The 21,158-nt window shown below is 38.2% G+C and overlaps 1 protein-coding gene across 1 annotated transcript in view; it reads right to left on the reverse strand.

Annotated features, from left to right (window-relative positions):
* The window catches only part of SHROOM4 (shroom family member 4), a gene marked incomplete at its 5' end in the record, with an annotated part of 223,651 nt that overhangs the window by 170,430 nt on the left and 32,063 nt on the right, over positions 1 to 21,158 (reverse strand). The gene's annotated exons all lie outside the window — the stretch shown is intronic.

The raw sequence follows: 21,158 nt of genomic DNA on the forward strand, positions 1-21,158 counted from the left end.
ATGTAGTATAGTAGAACAAGTGCAAGATTAATAGTTGGGAAAAACTGGGCTTGATTACTGGGTCTTCCTAATACTAGCTGTGCAGCCTTGGGCAACCTACTTAACTCTTCAGGTCTCACTTTCCTCATCTGTGAAAGGGACCTAATTCAATGTCTATTTCATAAGGTCATTATGAGGTTGGGTTAATGGATGTGAAGCACTTCTCTCTCTACCTGGCACACAGTAACCCTCAATAATTGGTAGCTATACCACTCAAAGACAGTGAAAAGGGCTTCCCAAAGCAATGCTACACATCTCATCACCCAAATGACATCATTTGTCTTTACATAATTGCTAATGGTATCCTTAGCTGGAAAAAATGTGAGAAGCTTCAGTGTTGGTCTCTTAGGGATCTGTGACAAAACTTGGTTTCATGCAGTAACTAAGTCAGGAAAAGAGCTACAGGCCTGGAGGCAAATCATCTCTTCATCCATCTATTCATCCATCCAACTTATTGCGTGTCAAAGCACTAGTCTAGACAACAGGGATATAACAATGAACAAAACAAAGACTCCTGCTGTTATGGAGTTTTATTCCTAGTAAAAAATAGGCATAGACCTCTCTCTCTTCAGAGACTTGCTTCAATCATTTACACCCCTTGACTTGGTTTGGAAACAACGGCCTCCACGGACAGCACTGACCTCTCAAACGGACAGTTCTAGGTTTTGCTTGAGGCCCAAAAGGAATGTGCTGCTTCAGCAGCTCTTCCACATCCCCAGAAATGTCCGGAATTCCTAGCCATTCAATTCAGTCCCTCCGTAGACTCAAATCAATTAAAAAGTCTAGAAGTTCTCTGCCCAACATCAAGCATTGGTCTTCACTGCTTTCCTTGCCTGATGCTCACAGAGAGATTACCTCAACATCCTCTAGCAAGCCCAGTGCACTATCAGTGATGTCCTTATACCAAATACTCAGAAGGTGAACAATATCCAGAGCACTGCTCTAGGAAATATCATGGTTCAATGAAAGTAGCATCAGATTTGACATCCCAACAATCAGGATTCAAATCCTAGCTCCTGGGAAATGGCTATCTTCTACACGGGTTTATGAAAAAGACTATTTAAAGAGCATGGTGCCTAGCACAGAGTTGTTACTATAAAAGCATTTGTTCTCTTCTTCCTAAAGTCCCTCCAACCAAGTTGGGTTGTAACTCAGGGATAGTATGAAAGCTATTCTGATGGGGATTAGGACTAAACAATTGCCTCTCAGTAAAGGGTTCAAACTGGCTAGCTTCCCAACTCTGCATTCAGAAATATCACATTAGTAACTTGAAACTGGCTATGGTGGGAGTATAGCCACTATGGAAATCACAAATACTACAAATCAGGTTTTATTTATATAATCTTCCATGCAGAGCAAGGGCCTGCATGCCAGTGCCTTAAACCCAAAGACACAAAGACAACTCGGGACAAAGAGAAGGCAATTATACATTTGTCACTTTTTTTTTTTAGACTTATTTATTTGAGAGAGAGAGAGAGAGTGCACAGGGAGGGGTGGGGGAGAGGGAGAGAGAGAGAATCTCAAGCAGATTCCCACTGAATGCATAGACCAATGCAGGGCTTGGTCTTTGCAGGGCTTGATCCCAAGACCCTGAGGCCATGACCTGAGCTAAAATCAAGAATCAGATGCTTAACTGACTGAGCCACCCAGGGACCCCATTTGTCACTTTTAAATAGAGACCTATTAGTTGAGCAAAAATTACCATGAAATATATAGCTATTGTACTGACTTCTATACGAATATTTTACGTGACACAGTAAAAATTCTTATTGCTCCCCAAGTGTAAGGATCAGCAACATAAGCTACCACACGTACCACTACAGGGTCAAGTACATAGCAGGTGCTCAGTAAATGTCTGTCAAATGCACAAACCCAAGAGAAAATATTTGCCACACTTACCAAAGAGATAGAACCAGTAGTTTGAGAAAAACACTCAGGATTTGGAAATGAAATAACTCTCAGGAGAAAAAGGCTTTAGGAAAAAAGTGAGAACACAAACCAGAATGCTGGGGGACAAAAAAGTTTCTGAAGGCTGATTAGGTTCAAGGCAAGTGAAACGATGGAGCACAAAATCCAAAGGAAGAGGTCTATGGTAGGGTACAGAAAGAATACATGGGGGAAATTAACAAATAGAACAAGGTCCTGAAAAGGTAACAGGAATTTGAGAGTTATACTTTATCTGGGAATAGACATTATAATTTAATTTGTTTTTGTGATCTTATTCTTTATTTTTTAAAATTTTAAAGAAGATTTTATTTATTTATTTGACAGAGAGAGACACAGTGAGAGAGGGACCACAAGCAGGAGTAGTGGGAGAGGGAGAAGCAGGCTTCCCACCGAGCAGGGAGCCCGATGTGGGACTGATCCCAGGATCCTGGCATCATGACCTGACCCGAAGGCAGACGCTTAACAACTGAGCCACCCAGGCGCACCGATCTTATTCTTTATAAAACCATCCAAATTATTATCTTAACCCACTGCATTTTAACAGCTTTGTTGGTATGTAATTTACATATTATAAATTTACCCATTTAAAATGTACAATTTAATGAATGTTAGCATATTCTCAGAGTTGTGCACCACTCCAATCTAATTTTAGAACATGTCTGTCACCCTAAAAAATCCTTATGGCATTTACAGTCGATCTCCATTCCCATACCTAGCCCCAGTCAACCGCCATTCACTTTGTCTCTATAGACATGCTTAAAATAAAAAAAATACATTTCATAAAAACAGAATCATCCAGCATGTGGCCTTTTGTCTGGTTTCTTTCATTCAGCATAATGTGTTGGATGTTTATTCTCATAGTAATATATAATGGTGCTTCATTTCTTTCCATTGCCGAACAACATTCCATTGTATAGATATACCACATTTTATGTATCTATTCATCATCGGATGGACATTTGGGATGTTTCTGTTTGGGGGCTAGTATGAATAATGATGTGTGGTCATTCGTGTACAAGTAAAGATGTTATGATCATTCGTGTTCAAGTTTATGATCATTTGGGAGCTAATATGAATAATGATATTAGATCATTCATGTACAAGGATATATTTTGATTTCTCTTGGGTGGATAGATACGAAGAAGTGGAATTGCTAAGTCACATGGTAATTCCGTATTTAACATCTTGTGGAACTGCCAAACTATTTTCCAAAAATTGCACCATGTGCTCGCTTTGGCAGCGCATATACTAAAATTGGAACAAAAATTGCACCATTTGTACCCCCAGTATATGGAAGTATTCCTATTTCTCCACATCCTCACCAACACTTGTTATTGTCTTTTTAAAAATTAATATAGCCATTCTAGTGAATGAAAAATGTTATCTCATTGTGGTTTTGATTTTCATTGTCCTAATGACTAATGATGTTGAGTATCCATGTGCTTATTAAGCTATTTGTATATATTCTTCAGAAAAATATTTGTTCAAATTCTTATCATATTTTTTAATGGGTAATTCTTCTTTTTAGTATTGGTTGGGAGAGGTCTTTATATATTCTGAATCCAAATACTTTATAAGGTAAATGATTTATAGGTATATTCTCCCAGAGTTGGGGTGACATTTCACTTTCAGGGTAGTACCTTTTAAAGTAAAAAATTTAATTCTGATTAAATCCAGTTTATCATTTCTTTATCACTTGTGCTTTTGGTATCATGTCTAAAAACCTTTGTGTAACCTAAGATCATGAAAATTTACTCCTATGTTTTCTTCAAAGAGTTTTATACTTTAAGCTCTTATACTTAGGCCTATTATACATTTTGAATTAATTTTTTGTGTATGGTATGTCAAGGACCAAATTTATTATTTTTGCATGTGATATCCTATTAGCGAAACACTATTTGGCTAAACACCAATCTTAGTCAATCCTATTGACTAACCCCTATTATTTAAACCCAATTTCTTTCCCTTTGAACTTTCTTGGTAATTTGGTCAAAAATCAATTGATCATAAATGTAAAGGCTTATTTCTGGCATCTCAGCTGGTCTCCATTTATCTCTATGTTTACCACTATGCCAGTACAATGTTGAAAAAAAACTGGTGACAGCAAATATCCTTGTCTTGTTCCCATCTTAAAGAAAAAAAATCAGTATTTCCCTATTAAGTATGATGTTACCTGTAGGTATTCACAGATTCCCTTTATTAGCTTGAAGAGTTCTTTTCTTTTCCAAATTTGTTAAGGTTTATTTTTTTTTTATTACAAATGGGTGTTGGATTTTGTCAAATGCTTTTCCTGCATCTATTGAGTTGATCGTGCTCTTTTTGTACTTTATTCTACTAACACAATGTTCACATTGATTTTTTTATGTTAATTCAGCCTTGTATTTCTAGGGTGATTCCCACTTGATCATGATATGTAATCCTTTTAATGCAGTTAGATTCAGTTTGCAAATATCTTGTCCTGGATTTTTACATCTATGTTCATAAAGAATATTGGTCTCTATTTTCTTCTCTTGTGGTAACTTTGGCTTTGGTATCAATGCAAAACTTGTAGAATACACTGAAATTTGTTCCCTCCTCTATTTTCTAGAAGAGTTCATGAAGGATTGGTACTCTTTTTTAAGTAGAGCTGGTAAAATTGACTGGTAGAATTCACCAGTGAAGCTCTCTAGATTGAGGCTTTTCTTTTTGAAAAGATTTTTAAATACTAATCTAATCTCTTTATTTGTTAAGAATCTTTTCAAATTTTCTATTTCTTCTAAGTTATCTAATTTGTTGGCATACAGCTGTTCATAGTTTTCCCTTCTGATTTTTTAGTCAGTTTTAGTCAGTTCTTTTCTGTAAGTTCAATAGTGATATTGCCTGAAGTGATATTCCCTCGACAGTTTTGATACAAGTAATGTAGGTCTTCTTTTTCTCAATCAGTATATTTAAGGTTTTGTCAATTGTTACGGGCTGAATTATGTCCACCCACAATTCATTCATTGGAGCTCTAATTCCCAGTACTTCACAATGTGACTGAATTTAGAGGTAAGGTCTTTAAAGAGGTGATTAAGTTAAAATAATGCCATTAGAGTGAACTAGTGAGCAAGCTAATCCGATCTGACTGGTGTCCTTATAAGAGTAGGAAATTTGAACACAAAAAGAGAAACTAGATACATACATGTGCACCAAGGAAAGACCATGTGAGGACATAGTAAGAAGAAGGCCATCTGAAAGCCAAAGAGAGAAGTCTCAGTGAAAACCAAACCTGTCAACACCTAGATCTTTGACTTCTAGCCTTCAGAACTGTGACATAATAAATTTCTGTTGTTTATGCCACCTAGTGTATGGAATTTCATTATGACGGCCCTAGCAAACTAAAACACCATTTAAAAAAATATTTTCAAAGAACCAATTATTGGTCTTGATTCTCCATGTCATTTTCCTGTTTTCTATTTCACTTTATTTCCACCCTAATCTTTATTATTTCTTTCCTTCTGCTTTCTTTGCATTTACTTTGCTCTTAATTTCCTAATTTCTAAAGGTGGAAGGTTAGGTTATTGATTTTTAGCTTTTTCTTCTTTTTAATATAGGTATTTATAACTCTAAATTTCCATCTAAGTATGATTTTAGCCACATCCCATAAGTTTTGATATGCTATTTTCATTTTTATTCATTTCATTGTCTTATCTAATTTCCTCTGTGATTTATTCTATGACCTGTTGGTTATATAAGTGTGCTGTTTAATTTACACACATTTTTTAATTTCCCAGAATTTCATGTGTTGTTGGTTTCTAAATTGTGGTCTGTGAATGTACTTTGTATTATTTCTATTAAGTGTCTTGAGACTTTTAAGTGTTTTATGGCCTAGCATATGATCTACCTTCTGGAAATGTTCCATATGCGCTTGAGAAGGATGTACATTCTGCTCTTGTGTAGAGTGGCCTGCAAATGTCTGTTAGGTCTAGTTGGTTTGCATAGTTATTCAAGTCCTATATTTATTGATTTCTAAGTATTTCATGCATTATTGAAAGTAAGATTTGGAAGTCCCCAACTATTATTAACTGGGGGCTATTTTTCTATTTCTGTCTTCAGTTCTGTTTTTGCTTCATGTATTTTTGGGTCCTGTCATTAAGTGCATTTGTCTTTTATAGTTGTTATATCTTCCTGATGAATTGACCCTTTAATCATTATAAAATATCCCTTTTTATCTGTAGTCACTTTTTTGTTTAATATGTATTTTGTCTGATATTTAGTATAGCAACTCCTGCTGTATTCTTTTTTTTTCTCCTGATTGCAGCTTACATGATTTATATTTTTTCATCATTTTACTCATAACCTATTTGGATTTTGAATATGGGCAGCATACAGTTAGATTTAAGTTTTTTTTTTTTAAACCAGTCTGTGAACTTCTGCCTTTTCATTGGATTTAGTTCATTCACATCTCAGGACCCTGTGATCATGACCTGAGCCAAAATCAAGAGTTGGATGCTCAACTGACTGAATCACCCAGGCATCCCAGAAATTACATTATTTTATAGTTACTACATAATTACCTTTATCAGCACTGTTTTTTTCATGTAAATTTGAATTGCTGTGTGGTGACATTTCCTTTCTGCCTGAAGAACGTCCTTTAATATTTTTTGTAAGGCAAGTCTGTTATCAATGAATTATCTTAATCTTTGTTTATCAGAGAATGTCAAATAAAATTTTATCTACATTTTTTCCATTTTATTTTATTTTATTTTATTTCTTTTCAGTGTTCCAAAATTCATTGTTTAAAGAAAGTTTTGTTGGATATAGGATTCTTATTTGATTTTTTTGCCCCTTAAGCATTTTGAATGTCATCCCTCTACCTCTGGTCTCCATTTTTTTTTCTGATGAGAAGTCAGCTATTGATCTTATTAGGATTCACCAGTGAGTCATTTTTTTCTCTTGCTGCTCCTATTATTTTCCCTTTGGCTTTCAACATTTTAACTGATATGTCTACATGTATCTCTTGAAGGTTTTTGTAGGTATAGATTAATGTTTTTCATCATGTTTTGGAAGTTCTAACCCATTATATCTTTTTTCCTGCTCCACTGACTTCTTCTGGTACTTTCATCATGTATATGTTGGTGTGCTTAATAATGTCCATCCCATAGGTTTGGGGGGGCTCTGTTCATTTTCTTCTGTTCTTCAAAGTGTATAATCTCTAATTACTTATCATCAAATTCACTGACTTTCTTTTTCCAGCCTAATTCTGGTGCTGAGCCCTTCTAGAGAATTTTTCATAAGTTATTATACTTTTAAACTCCAGAATTTTCATTTCATTTCTCCTTAAATGTAATTTCTATCCTTTCCCGGATAGTCTCTCTTTGATGACTCACTGTTACGTCTTCCTTTCATCATTTTTAAAAATTGGCTCCTTTAGTTCTTTAAGAACATTTATAATAGCTATTTTGAAGTGTTTGTCTCCTAAGTTTATCATGTGCCCCCCCAAAAGTAGTCTCTATTGCCTGTTTTTTTCCTATACAATGGTCACATTATTTCTTTGTATCTGTTGTAATATTTTGTTGAAAACTGGACATTTTAGATAATATTTTGTAGGAGCTCTAGACTCTGATTAGTTCCACTACCACCATGGACCTTGTTGTCTGGTGGCCTGCCTGAATTAAGTTTCTGAAGACCATTTCCTCTGCCTTGTACCTATGATGTTACTACTCAGTTTTTCTGTTAACTATGTCAGAGTGGCTCCTAGGTTAGTATAACAATAACAATAACAGCTAGTGATTGGTCAGAGATTCTGCTTATGCCCCTTCAGTTGGTAAAGCCTCAAAACTTGATGCTGAATCTCTGTGTGGCTTGGGGAATGCTTTGAAGTGAGCTCTATGTTCAAGCAGTGACTAGTAGCTCTGAAATGCCACTCTGGTTTCTCTTCAGTGAATGCTGTGTAGTATACATTCACAGCCTTCCTGATCTCCAGGTATAAGTATGATCTTAACAGGGCTCTTATTATCTCTCTCTCTCTCTCTCTCTCTCTCTGATTCTGTTAAGCTTCTGACTGGTCTGCCATTTCATCTGTTGCTCCTAGTTTCATGGAACTATTAGCCTTCTATGAGTTGCTCAACATCAAGATCTCTACTGTTTTTGACAACGCCTTCAGGAATGAGTTCCGCTGTGCTCTGTTCCAAATAAGGTCAGCTCCCTCATCAAAGATGCTGAGCTGCCAATCCTCCCATCTTGCCTAACCTCCTAAGCAGAATCTCTGTACTACTTCACTGGAATGAGGGTGTGGTGGTGGCCTGAATTTCCCTGCATGATACCTTCACTCTATAAGCAAGAACTAGAAGGTGAGAATGGTAGCCCCCATCTTCTTGGTAGGTCTCTCTTGGTATGTAACTTCTACCCTACACACAGGATCTGGGGGAGGCTGGTAGCCTGGTGTCTTCCAACTTGTTTTTTCTGGCGTGGAACCTCTCACCTAACACATGGGAACTGGAAGGGAACCCCAGTCTTCTTGTCCATGTCAGCCCAGCCCAAAATAAAGTTACTAAAACCTGAAACTGAGAGTGTGGGAAGAGAGATGCTGATAGACTGTTCCCTCCCCACACCCCCTGGGGTGAAACCACAGCACTGTAACTGGGAGCTAGAGGTAAAGAGAGCTCCATATTCCTAGCTATACCTGCCCAGAGTAAAGCATCCATAGCATGGGGCCAGGCAGAAGTGAGAACCAGACTCCCATTGTTCTTTCTGAGACTTAGTAGATTTCTTTGAATAAACACTTTACAATATACTGAATTCCCCTAGGTCAATTTCCAGAGGCTTTAACTGGTTATTTTTGGTAATCATCACCAGTTAAGTAGTTATTTCACTGGGAAGAGGGTCTGTCAAGCTCCTCACAGAGCCTCTCTGGAAGTCCTGCTCTCAAACTATTAATTTTTAAAAACCTCTGATTAAGATTTTCTTGGCCTCTGGGAGACAATCCATTTTAAAATTTGCAGATGGCATGTGTCCACTTACCAATGTTTTAATTTCTACACTGTAGTCTTTATGCCTACAACAAGAAAGAAAACATTTCACAAATTCACTAAGTATATGTTCATGTGAACAAGCTGCATTCAAATTAATTTTGTATCTCATGCCTCCTGGCCCTTCATTTTTCCAGAAGGTGGGGATGAGCTATTTTCCCATATCTGAATCTTCTTGATAGCTGGATTTTAATTCTTCAACAACTAGAATCATTTTAGCCGTTGTGATACAGTCACATGAAAATGTCTCCTAAATAACTTAGACAAGAGGCAGGCACTACCAGAACCTACTCCTGACACAGAATGAAAAATTGCAGAAAAAGAACTAGCTGTAATACATGAAAGAGATCACAAATCCTGTCAATGATAGAGCAGAATCAGACATACTGGTAGACACTATAAAGAGTAGACTTGATACTGCCAAGGAGCCTAAATATCAAAAATGGTACACACAGTGACCTTGTTCACATTTCAGAAAATAGTCTGGCAAACAGATAACAACCTTCCAGATGAAATGGACTGACCTAGAAAAACACTCTGATTATGGCACTCTCATATTGCTAAACCTTCTCCATACCAAAAAGAGGAAGAATCAATACCTCCTCTTGACATTTAAGATCTACCCAAAACTGTCCCCACCTTTCCTTTCCTGTCTCAATATCTACTATTCTCTAACTTTCGCCAAAGAAATCCATTTCCCTTTGTACTACCTCCTTCTGGTATATTTCCTTTAGCAGCCCCTGCTCTTGCTAGTCTGAGAGCTCCCCGAGGTCAGGATTAGGATTAGGTCTTGTTACTCTTTATCCCCAGCACACAGGGCAAGGCAGAATAGATATTCAGTAGGTGTTTTTTCTTTTCTTTTCTTTTTTCTTTCTTTCTTCTTCTACTTCTTCTTCTTTTTTTTGAATGAATGAAATCCTACTATCTGAGCCCTTCTTAAATGTTAACTATCTTGAGGGCCTTTCCTTATCTCAGGTAGAATCTCTCACTCTCTTGAATTCTTACAGCTTCTTCCCCCTTTTTAAAAATTATTTATTTATTTATTTATTTGAGAGAGAGCGAGGAAGTGTGTGTGTGTGTGCAAGCAGTGAGGAGAAGCAGCGGGAAGGAGAAGGAGAAAGAGAATCTTAAGCAGACTCTGTGTTGAGTGCAGAGCCTGATGGAGGACTTGATCCCACAACCCTGAGGTCATGACCTGAGCCAAAATCAAGGGTCAGGCACTTAACCAAGTGAGCCACCCTTCTTGCTTTTAAACTCTGTAACAATACCTATCATAGTCTTCCTTGTACTTATTTTTTAAAAGACTTTATGTATTTATTTGTCAGAGAGAGTGAGCACAGGCAGACAGAGTGGCAAGCAGAAGCAGAGGGAGAAGCAGGCTCCCCGCTGAGCAAGGAGCCCGATGTGAGACTCGATCCCAGGACGCTGGGATCAAGACCCGAGCCAAAGGCAGCTGCTTAACCAATTGAGCCACCCAGGCGTCCCTGTACTTTGTTATAATTATTTAAATATCTTCTTTATTACTACCACTGCCACCCTTCCCATCCTCAGAGAAAGAGGGAAAGCAAGAAATGGACACAGGATCATACACTTGGAGAGCATGGGCTTTGCCTCATTAAAAAAAAAAAAAAAACAACAACAACTTTCTTGTGGTACTTAGCACAATGTTTAGCACATAGAAGGAGTTCAAAAAATATTTTGCCAAATTGAATTGCTAAAACATTTGGATATCAGTGTGGAGACTGTACTTTAGATCCATACCTCATACCATACACTTCAATAAATTCCAGATGGGTCCAAGAATTAAACACAAAAAAGAAAAAACACCCTGAGGGAGTGGAGAGGACAGAATCACATATTTGTCCCAGCTGTGGAGGAGTGGTAAATTTCTGAATATTGAAAAATGAAAGAAACATCACAGACAGGATAGATGGATCTGAATACATAAATGTGAAAAAGAACAATTTTGCATAGTGAAATGTAATAAAGCACACATAAAAATGAAAGCAATAAAATTAGAAAAATATGTGACAAATACAAAGGACAAAGTTGGACTATCCAAAGTATAAGGAATGGATAAAAATATAAAAGTTCAATGGATTTTACTTAATAATGCTCAAAGTAAGTGAAGAAGGAAATGGAGAGCAAATTAGGACATTAAGAAATGTAAAGCCTCGTCAAATAAAAACTAAAACAAATGACTAGTATACTTACATACCCATTAAACTAGCAAAATATTAGAAACGACAACATTTAGTGCTGCAGGACTGTGAGAAAATAAACGTACTTACACAGTTTAATCTTCTGGGAGTACAATCTGGCAACATATAACAACAGCTATAAATCAGCTCATACATTTTGACCTGGTTATCATACTTTTGGTAAAATACCAGAAAGCAATAACCCTAAACAGAATAAAGGCAATTTGTACAGAAACCATTCACTACATCACTTTTTATAAGAGTGAAAATTTTTAAATAACTTAAATCTCCAATAGTAACAGGACGGCTAAGCAAAATCTGGCATAACAATACTACAGAAAACCACAATCTTTTATTTTTGTGTGGAAGGCTATCTACCTATTCCATCCTGCCAGGTCTTTCTTTTTGTGGTCTCTCCATCTCAGGTGTATAGTATACAACTGTCACTGTGCCTATTTCTAGGGTAAACTACCTCTTTGAAATCCATGCAACTTGCCACCCCCAATTCTAATTTACCCCTTGTATTCTGCTATAACTGAAGGAATACAGGTTTCCTGTTATCTGAAAGTAGACTATTCCTTTGAAACCTTCCATAAGCCAAAATGGTGTAAAGGAAAGAACCACTTATTATTAATTTATAGTTGACCCTTGAACAACATGGGTTTGAACTGCATGGGTCCCCTTATAGGCAGATTTTTTTCAATAAATATAGCATAGTACTGTAAATATATTTTCTCTTCCTTATGATTTTAACATTTCCTTTCCTCTAGCTTACTTTATTGTAAGAATACAATACAGAATACATGTAACATGAAAAATACGTGTTGATTATTTATGTTACCAGTTAGGCTTCCACTCAACAGTGGGCTGTTAAGAAGTTTTCAGGCAGTCCAAGTTATACACATATTTTTAACTGCGTGGGGATTGGCACCCCAACCCCCACATTGTTAAGGGGCAGATGTATATGGAAAACTGTTTTGGTGTTCCTAGACCCAAAACATAACCTCTCTTAGGCTTTTCTGATACCTTAGGACATGTTTTGCTAATGGATGCACAAAACAAGTCGAGATAAAGCACAGATGCTCAGAGACACAGTTCAACACTGTGAAGCTGATGCTGAAATGCTGAGTGTATGTAGTTCCTGGGAGGGGAGCTTAGTTGGGCCACTGTTGCTGCCTCTGTAATAACTTGCTGCAAAACAAACACTGAACACTATTTTCACTTTCCACCGTTTTTGTAAAAGCAAAAATCCTCTTCAGATTTCTTTTGACTAGTGAAAATGGGTATTAACATAGATCTTTCATAAAACCATGGTGGCATAGTGTGAGCTTTTGAAAAGTGAGGGAATGCTTACAACAGGCTCCCATTATATTAAGGACCAGTGGATCTCCTTAAAGTCAAGCAAGGAGGGCCTCTTCTCCATACCATGGGCTTTGTGGCAGCGGTTTCAAAATCTTAAAGCCCTAGTTTTTAAACTTATTCCTGGAATCCAGGATGTGTTCTGAGTTTCTGAATAAGTGAAGCATTACTGAAAATGATTTTGCCTTAATTATAGGCCCTTAGTAAAACTACATTTCATGAACACTTTTTTTTGAACAAAGCTCTTCTAGCTCAAACTACAAGTATTTTCATATGAAAACACCTCTCATCTGCAAAGATAGCCTTAAACTCTGTAGATTAAAAGTCTTCACCTGTCAGAATAGCTAACATCAAAAACACAAGAAACAAGAAGTGTTGGAGAGAATGTGCAGAAAAAAGAACCGTCATGCACTGTGGGTGGGAATGCAAACAGGTGCAGCCACTGTGGAAGACAGTATGGAGTTTCCTCAAAAGGTTAAAAACAGAACCACCCTGTGAGCCAGTAATGGCACTACTGGGTATTTACCCATAGGATACAAAAACACTAATTCAAAGGGATACATGCACCCCTGTGTTTACTGCAGCATTATTTACAATAGCCAATGTATTAAAGCAGTCCCCATGTCCACTGACAGATGAATGGATAAAGAGGATAAAGAATGGATAAATGGATTGTGTATATATATATGTGAGATGGACTATTATTCATCTATAAAAAGAAGAAATGTCATTTGCATCGACATGGTTGGAGCTAGATAGTATAATGCTAAGCAAAATAAGTTAGAGAAAGAAAAATACCATATGATTTCATTCATATGTGGAATTTAAGAAACAAAACAAATGAGGAAAGGAGAAAAACAGAGAGAAAAAGACAAACCAAGAAACCGGCTCTTAACTATAGAGAACAAACTGCTAGTTATCAGAGGGGAAGGGGACAAGGGAGATGGGTGAAACAGGTGATAGGGATTAAGGAGTGCACTTGTCATGATGAGTAATGGGTGTGTATGGAAATGCTGAATCACTATATTGTACACCTGAAACTAACATAATGCTATGTTAACTATACTGGCATGAAAATTAAAAAGTAAGTCTTAAGAATATATATGGTCATGTTATGATTAAAGAGAAACTTGGGGACTAGTAATAGCAAATTCAATCATTAGAGTCATGCGTATATGCCCGGTATCAACTAAAATACATTTATTTAAGCTTAGGCTTCTTTGGTTTATTACAGCTTACTACTACCTTGAAATAATAGAAATGAATTTCACAAATATGTAAAACATAGGGGTGCTTGTCAAGCACCTAATCTCAAATATTTCTCATCAAGGACCCAATCTCAAACTTTTTTTTTTTAAATGTCACTACTCTGTAAGTTACAGGTTTTAGTTAAAGTCATACATGATTAGCCTTCAAATCTGAAATCAAGGCATGGCCCCAATACAGACCCTAACATGAACATATTAGAGCCTTTTTGTGAAAGACATGGATGCCAGCTTTATCAAAGAAGTCAGTAGACACATTAAAAGCAATTCTACATAAACAGAAATAGAATGCTTTTGAGTGGGAAAAGGGATTGCTGGCAATGTTAAAAGAGAATGACTTCTTCGTTTTGAGCAGCATAACTGATAAAACAAGACACTTAGAAGAAATTCAAGGTATGAAAACCTGTCTGGGATGATACGAAGATTTAAAAAAGTGAAGTATTTCACACCTTGGGTCTGTTCCCTGGGTGGGACTAGGGATGTTAATTCTGTTTGTATAATGTTGGAAACAGTAATCCTAATAGTTCTGAGAGGAATCCCTGAATGGGAGCCATTCTTTGATCTTGGTCATTCTGCAGACTGCTTTATTTCTGTGAAAACAGGGTTAGTGAATCTATAAATCTTTTTCTCTACCTAGGAACATGAACTGCTTAGTACTTTGGTCAGCTGCAATTACTGTGTACACTCTTAATTCAGCTTCAATGGTGTCCAAAGAGTCCCATATGTTGAGCATCTGAAATAAAAACTGTAATTCAGGTTGATGGACAGGAAAGGAAGGAAGAGCTCAAAGAACCACAATCTCAAAGCCCACTTTCAGAATCCAAATCTACTGATGTCTATCACCAACACTCTGATGCACATTTAGGTGACTTAGGTTGGCAGGTTGATAGATTTTATTACCAAAGTTTGATTTCTCGAACTCTTAGGACACTGGAAGAGAGTATGTGGACAGCAATCATAATGGTAGTAGACCAGGAAGGTGAGATCTGCAGGAGATATTGGCTGAGCCATTTCGTAAGTGTATCAGAAGGGAATGATTTCAATTATCATCACACAATGAGCCAAATGATCTGTCTTACCCAGGCCTCACTATGCTCCCCCTTCCAAGACAAAGAGGAAGGAAGGAAAGAAGAGAGAGAGAGGGAAAGGAGGGAGGCACGGCGAGGAACATAACAATGAAGTCAAAACGAGGATTAACAATTGTAAGAAATAAAGGTTACTTTTGCATAACATGAAAATATAAAAGGTCAGTGTTCAGGAAATGTTAACACACTAGCTCAGTTACTCTCAGTTCATAGGCCTGAGTCATTAGGCTGAAGCAGGCCCAGGGAATAGCACCATAGCTTTGTCGCTTGCACTTTTATGAGGCATATCTGTGCTGGTGGCAGCTAGCAGACTGGCAGGGCTGCAAACTGGCATGCCCTCAGATCATAAACTAATTATGGCACAATTATTCACTTGTTCTAGCCATTCTGCCAATTACTTCATGAGTGCAGAGGGCGGGACCCTTGTCTAAGGCCAACTCGGGAAACAAGACCTCCCGGGCTTAAGCCTTCCTTCCTAGGGAGTTCTGTGGGACTCTGTAGGGCCATCAATAGACAGTCTTACTAAGCCTAGTAGTCTATCCTTCTGCCTTAATAGTCTATTCACTGTTTGTTAGGCATCTGTGTTGTATGAGACCCCGAGAGGAAATGCAAAAATATGAAAGAATGTATCTTCAAAGAGCTTAGAGTCTAGAGAGTGTGGGGAACATCAGAAGCATTCAAAACCTTCGTTGTCTTAAGCCTACCTGTCCATCTCAAACCCCACATTTTCCTGAACAGAAGAGGTCTTTGGAATCTAGAACCTCCACTTGTCATTTGGGTCCACTCCATATACTCTAGGGGAAAAATAAAAGAAGATAGTTTCTTCCAGAATCAGTGTAATCTTCCAACTTCTCCCCAACAATGGGGAATAAGCTTCTCTGTTCCCTAGCCCCACAATTCAATTAAGGGCTCACCAAGGTCTGCTCGTCTAAAGAAGGCCAGTAACTCCCGTCCAGCACAATACCTCTCTTGCATACCCATAAATGCATGTGAACACATGAAAAGGTATTGTACACAGGTCTGCTTACTGAGTCCAAAGAGAAAGTAAACAGGTTAGGGAGGGGTGGTGAAAGTTCACAGCTCAGTGAGCTGGAGACCTGGCGAGAAAGGAAGAGGATGGAGTCCAAAATGCTCACAGGATCAGCTCTTTCAAAAGAGCGGCATCCACAGAGCCAGCAGGGACAAGCGATTAGCTGGGATCGGAGAGCATGGATTTGCAAAGAGAACTCAGGAAACAGTCTGAGGATCAATAGGCCCCATCAGTATGCCAGTGATTTAATAACGCTATAGTCAAGGCCCCAGAATAAATCATTTCCATGTTCATTACTGCTCATGGCAAACATCAACCCAAATCAGGCTTAGACATACAAAGAACCCAAGCTCTCTGAAAGGTATCATGGAAAACATTCCTACGAGGAGCACCCTTTATAAGATGGAGCCAGGCCAAGCAAATAGGTGTCTGCTCCCCTCCATGGTCACATATTCTCCTGTTGCCTTTCACCCTGGTACAGGCCCCCACAGTCTGTGTGCATTCCCACACCTGGCCCCACCTTCTAGCAGGGGCCAAGAGCATCATTCCTGGACGAGTGCCTAGCCTTTGAAGTCAGAGAGAATTCAGGCTGTTGGATGAGGAGATCCAGATTCAAGACTTCTCAACACACACGTCCCCCTACTCAACAATGCTTATAATAAAGTTACACTCAAGAGGTACTCTGGCTGCTTAGAAAAACAGGATGCCACAGGAGTGTGTGGGTAAGTTGGGCTCTCTAGGCTGGTCTGAGCTCTGTGGAATGTCAGGCTCGCTGAACAGTTGAAGGTGTGACCAAGGTACCCTTAGGCTGGGTACTGACATACCAGTTTTGCCATAGAAAAGTATTTCTCCTCAACACCTGTGCCCCCAATACCCACACATATACACAAAGTAGCTAGGCCCTCAGGCTTGGTTCTCAAGAGCATAGCAGAACAACTCAGGGCAGAAGCAGCTTCAGAGAACTTATGCTTCTCTAATCAAGTGTTTTCCTAGAATTTGAGGCTGGCTAAGAATAGGTCTTAATATACGGCTGGAAGCAGCCATATTTAAAAGCAATGGTTTCACTTCAAGATGACAAGAGCCCTTCTTCATTTTGACAGTTTGGGGAGGGAGTGAAGACATAGCTCCTTTAGAATAGACAGCAACTACCCACTTATGGGTGCATGTTGATAGAGGTATATTTCATGTTCATATAGGTATATTTCATGGGGAGAAACCAAGCCTTCTCCCTTCTCCTAGTCCTTAAGTCGGCCATGCCTCTAACAATTAACAACCACAGTGCAATAACTCATACTTACACAGCACTTGACAGTGGCAAAGCTTCTTCCCATTCAATAAAGGTTAATTCAGTGCGTGCTGTAATTAATGAGTGGCATGATTTTAAAGTGTACTCCCTCGAGGTGCCTGGGAGGCTCAGTAAAGCGACTGACTCTTGGTTTCAGCTCAGGTTCTGATTTCAGGGTCATGAGATCAAGCCCCGCATCAGACTCTGTGCTTAGCACAGAGGGACTCTCTCTCCTTCTCAGTCTGCCCCTTCCTCCTGCTCTCTCTCTCATAAACAAATCTTCTAAAAAGTTAAAAAATAAAGTATAATTCCCTTTGACATAGTAATTCTTTTATAAATAGCTCTTAATAAAATTAGACAAGTGTGTAAAGCTATATGTATATAAATGGCTACTGTAGCACTGTTTATAATAGCAAATCTTTAGAAGCAAATTAAATTAATATGGTACTAGTTAAAATATTTATAGTATTTGTATAGTCATAAAGTATGATACTATGAGGACATTAAAATGGTTACATAGATCTGAAAAGATTTCTACCTTGTATTGCTAGGTATAAAAAAGTGGACTATGAAATAATACATATCATAAGACCGCATTTTTTTTATTTTTAAAAATTTATTTTTATGAGCATGAGTGAGTATGAATGGGGGGAGGGGCAGAAGGCACAGCAGATCCCCACTGAGCAGGGAGTCTGATGCAGGACTCGAACCCAGGACACTGGGCTCATGACCTGAGCCAAAGTCAGATGCTTAACCAACTGAGCCACCCAGGCACCCTCATACGACCTCATTTTTAATATGTGTGTATCAACATGGGAAAATAAAGTGTGAGATATGCATACATCTAATTATTAATGCTGGTTATCTCTAGGTAGTAGGCATGCAGGAAGTCATCATTTCCTTCTCTAAACTTTTAGGTATCGTCCAAGTTGATATTAAAACAACAAACAGTATTGCTTTTGAGGACATGAAAAGCAATAAAACTATGTTCATTTTGAAAAGGAAAGGAGATATGGTATGTAACAACAACAGTAACTAACATTTATTGAGCAATTATTATATACCATGGCTTTAAGCACACTTATCATATTTTAGCCCTCATAACAACACCAAGAGGTATTCAATATTGTCCCCCATCTTACAGATGAGAGGAGACTGAGGCTCAGAGAGTTTAAGGGACTTCCCAAAGACACATAGCTAGGAGTGACAAAACTAGGGTTTGAACTAAGGTTTCTCTTGACTAAATCTCATGCTCTTCTTTGCTGCCCTATCACCTTCCTTCTCAAGGGCCATTCTCCCTTGAAGTGCTCAGTGTACCAAAGCCAGCTGTTATACTTCTGAGTACTTATGCCAGAGAGATCCCATTTAGAGTACAACCGTTTCCAACTCAGAGCAAAATTTCAAAGGATATGCAGAACCATCAAAACCTAATACCAAAAGCCCAGGGCAAACAGCAACAGCCCAAACTGGAGCCAGGTCCCTAAAATTTCACAAAGGAGAAGAGTCCTTGTTCGATGACAGCCCTTGCTGCCTCCATCCATGTATTCCTTCACAGAGTACCTATCATGTGCCAGGAACTGTTGGGGTACAATGATGAATAAGGCAGACTCCCAGCCTTCAGAATTACTTGAGGACAAGTTCCAGTGAAATGCGACCAGTGACCAAGGGGCCACAGCAGGAAACTTGGAAAGACAGGAAGCAGGTGGCCAAATCCTTCTTTACTACACTTTAAAAGAATAGTATGTATATGGATTCAATTACCCCAAACCAGCAAGTGTTATTGAGCAATGACTATGTACCAGGTCTTGTGTTAGGTGTTGTCAAATTTCTTATTAACAGTACTATTATTACTACTAGAAAAATAGCAGCTAACATTTTATTAAGTCCCTACTGGTAAGTGGCAGGAACTGGGCTAAGTGCTTTATTTATAATATAAACTTTCACAGCCATGATTCTATTAACTTGGATTAGGGCAGAAGTTTATATGAAAACAAAATGGAATGAATCCAACAAACAAAGCTTTTAGAATTCTCCACAGATCTTTCATTCATCATTAGAAATTTGTTGGTCATCTTAGAGTGGTTTGAATATCCAGACAACTGAACAAAACACTTTCCATTTATTCCTTTCTTATTTTTAATTTTGGCTGGACACAACAAACATTTATTATCTCTCAGTTTCTGTGGGTCAAGAATCCAGACATGGCTTAGCTGGAATCTTTGCAAGGCTGTAATCAAGGTTTTAGTCAGGGCTGGAGTCTCATCTCACACTCAACTGGAGAAGGAGCTGCTTCCAAGCTCACAGGACTGTTGATATTTTTACTTACTCATGTTAATAAACTAACATCTGACTTGGGGAGAAGTAAAAGGAGATATATTGGTAGCAGCCAAAGTCTCTTCAAGGTGCAAGAAATGAGGAGAATACCCTAGTCCAGGCTAGGAGAGGCAGTAGAGGATGTGGTATTGCAAAAGCCAGGCAGAGATTCCAGTCAGAAAACAAAGGCACAATAAACCAATTTGCACTTAACCATGGACCCAATACAATCATATTGGCTTTATTATTTAAAGCTTCTTACAATAGCCCTGAGACCTAAATATGATGGTCATTTAACAAAGGAGGGAATGGAGACACAGGGAATTTTTTCACAGAAATTGCTCGGGGGCACCTGGCTAGGAGAGAAAACTTCCAGGCTTTGAACCCAGATGTCCACAGCTCCACAACTTGTAGTCTTTCAACTCAGACTGCTGCTTGACCAGGGCCAGCCCCATACAGCTAAAGGACCAAGCCGGCAAGATCAGTGATGGGAGGAGGGAGAGGCAGCAGCAACTTTCCCTTGGAAGCCTAGTATCAGGAAAAAAAGCTTCTTTTCTGAAGTAGGGCCAATAAAAATTGAATTCCTAGGCTTCTTTAAAGTCCTACCTATTCTGTTGTTTCTAAACACAACTATAAATAACATATGTGTGTCTGTGTATGTAACCATGTGTGTAACACATGGTTATCTTTAGAAACAGAATAGGGTAGGGGTATAGAAAGATATATATACACATACATACATATTTAATTACATATGTATATTTTCACATTTTATTTAAATAATGTTTAATAATATTAATAGTAATAATAGGTAGTACTTATTACCAAGTAATAAGCATTACTGTGTGCCAGGCACAGGATTAAGCACTTAGTGGCTTAGATCATTTCTTTGCATCGGAAAATCTACATATAAATATTATCATTGATTCACAGGTGAAAAATTAGGCTCAAAGAGATACAGTAACTTGCCTGAAGTCACACAAGAAATGAAGGACAGAATTTCACTTCATCTCTGCTTCTGAATTCATACTGCATTGCCTTTCTACTTCTCCATGGATACCACAGAAAATATAGATCGGCAAAAAGAGGGGGGTGGAATCACTCACAAATCAGTAACATATCTTCCTTCTCTACAGACTTTTAAGCTGCTGTTTTGATTCACTCGGTTCATTAATTATCCCACGTGTGTCTGACCTCTCTTCCCAAAGAGGTGATAAGGCCCTTGCAGGCAGGAAGTTGGACTTCTCTTTTGTTCTCCCCATCATCTCACCCCAACTTCCATCCAGAGCGCAATGGATAGTTAGTTATACCTGTTGCTGATGAACCAGCATGAGGAGACCCAAGATCAAGGATGATAACAGAATGCTGCAGAATTTTCCAAAACATGACTTCCTGAACCTGCGGGCCCAGCAAGAGTTCACTATGTAATCTAAGACAATTAGAGATACTTGGGTAACATCCTCAAACCCCAGACCAACCTAATCTTTTATCAAGCATTCAATCAACAGATTGTAAATTTGTAAGCAGATTTCTAAAAGAGCTGATACATCTTTAGGTAAATTATCAGATGCCTGGACAAAGATGTATGTACAAAGATGCTTTCTACAATGTTATTTACAATAGCAAAAACCTGAAAACCTAAATG

The sequence above is a fragment of the Martes martes genome (genome assembly GCF_963455335.1).
Source record: "Martes martes genome assembly, chromosome: X".
In the NCBI taxonomy this organism is placed as follows: domain Eukaryota; kingdom Metazoa; phylum Chordata; class Mammalia; order Carnivora; family Mustelidae; genus Martes; species Martes martes.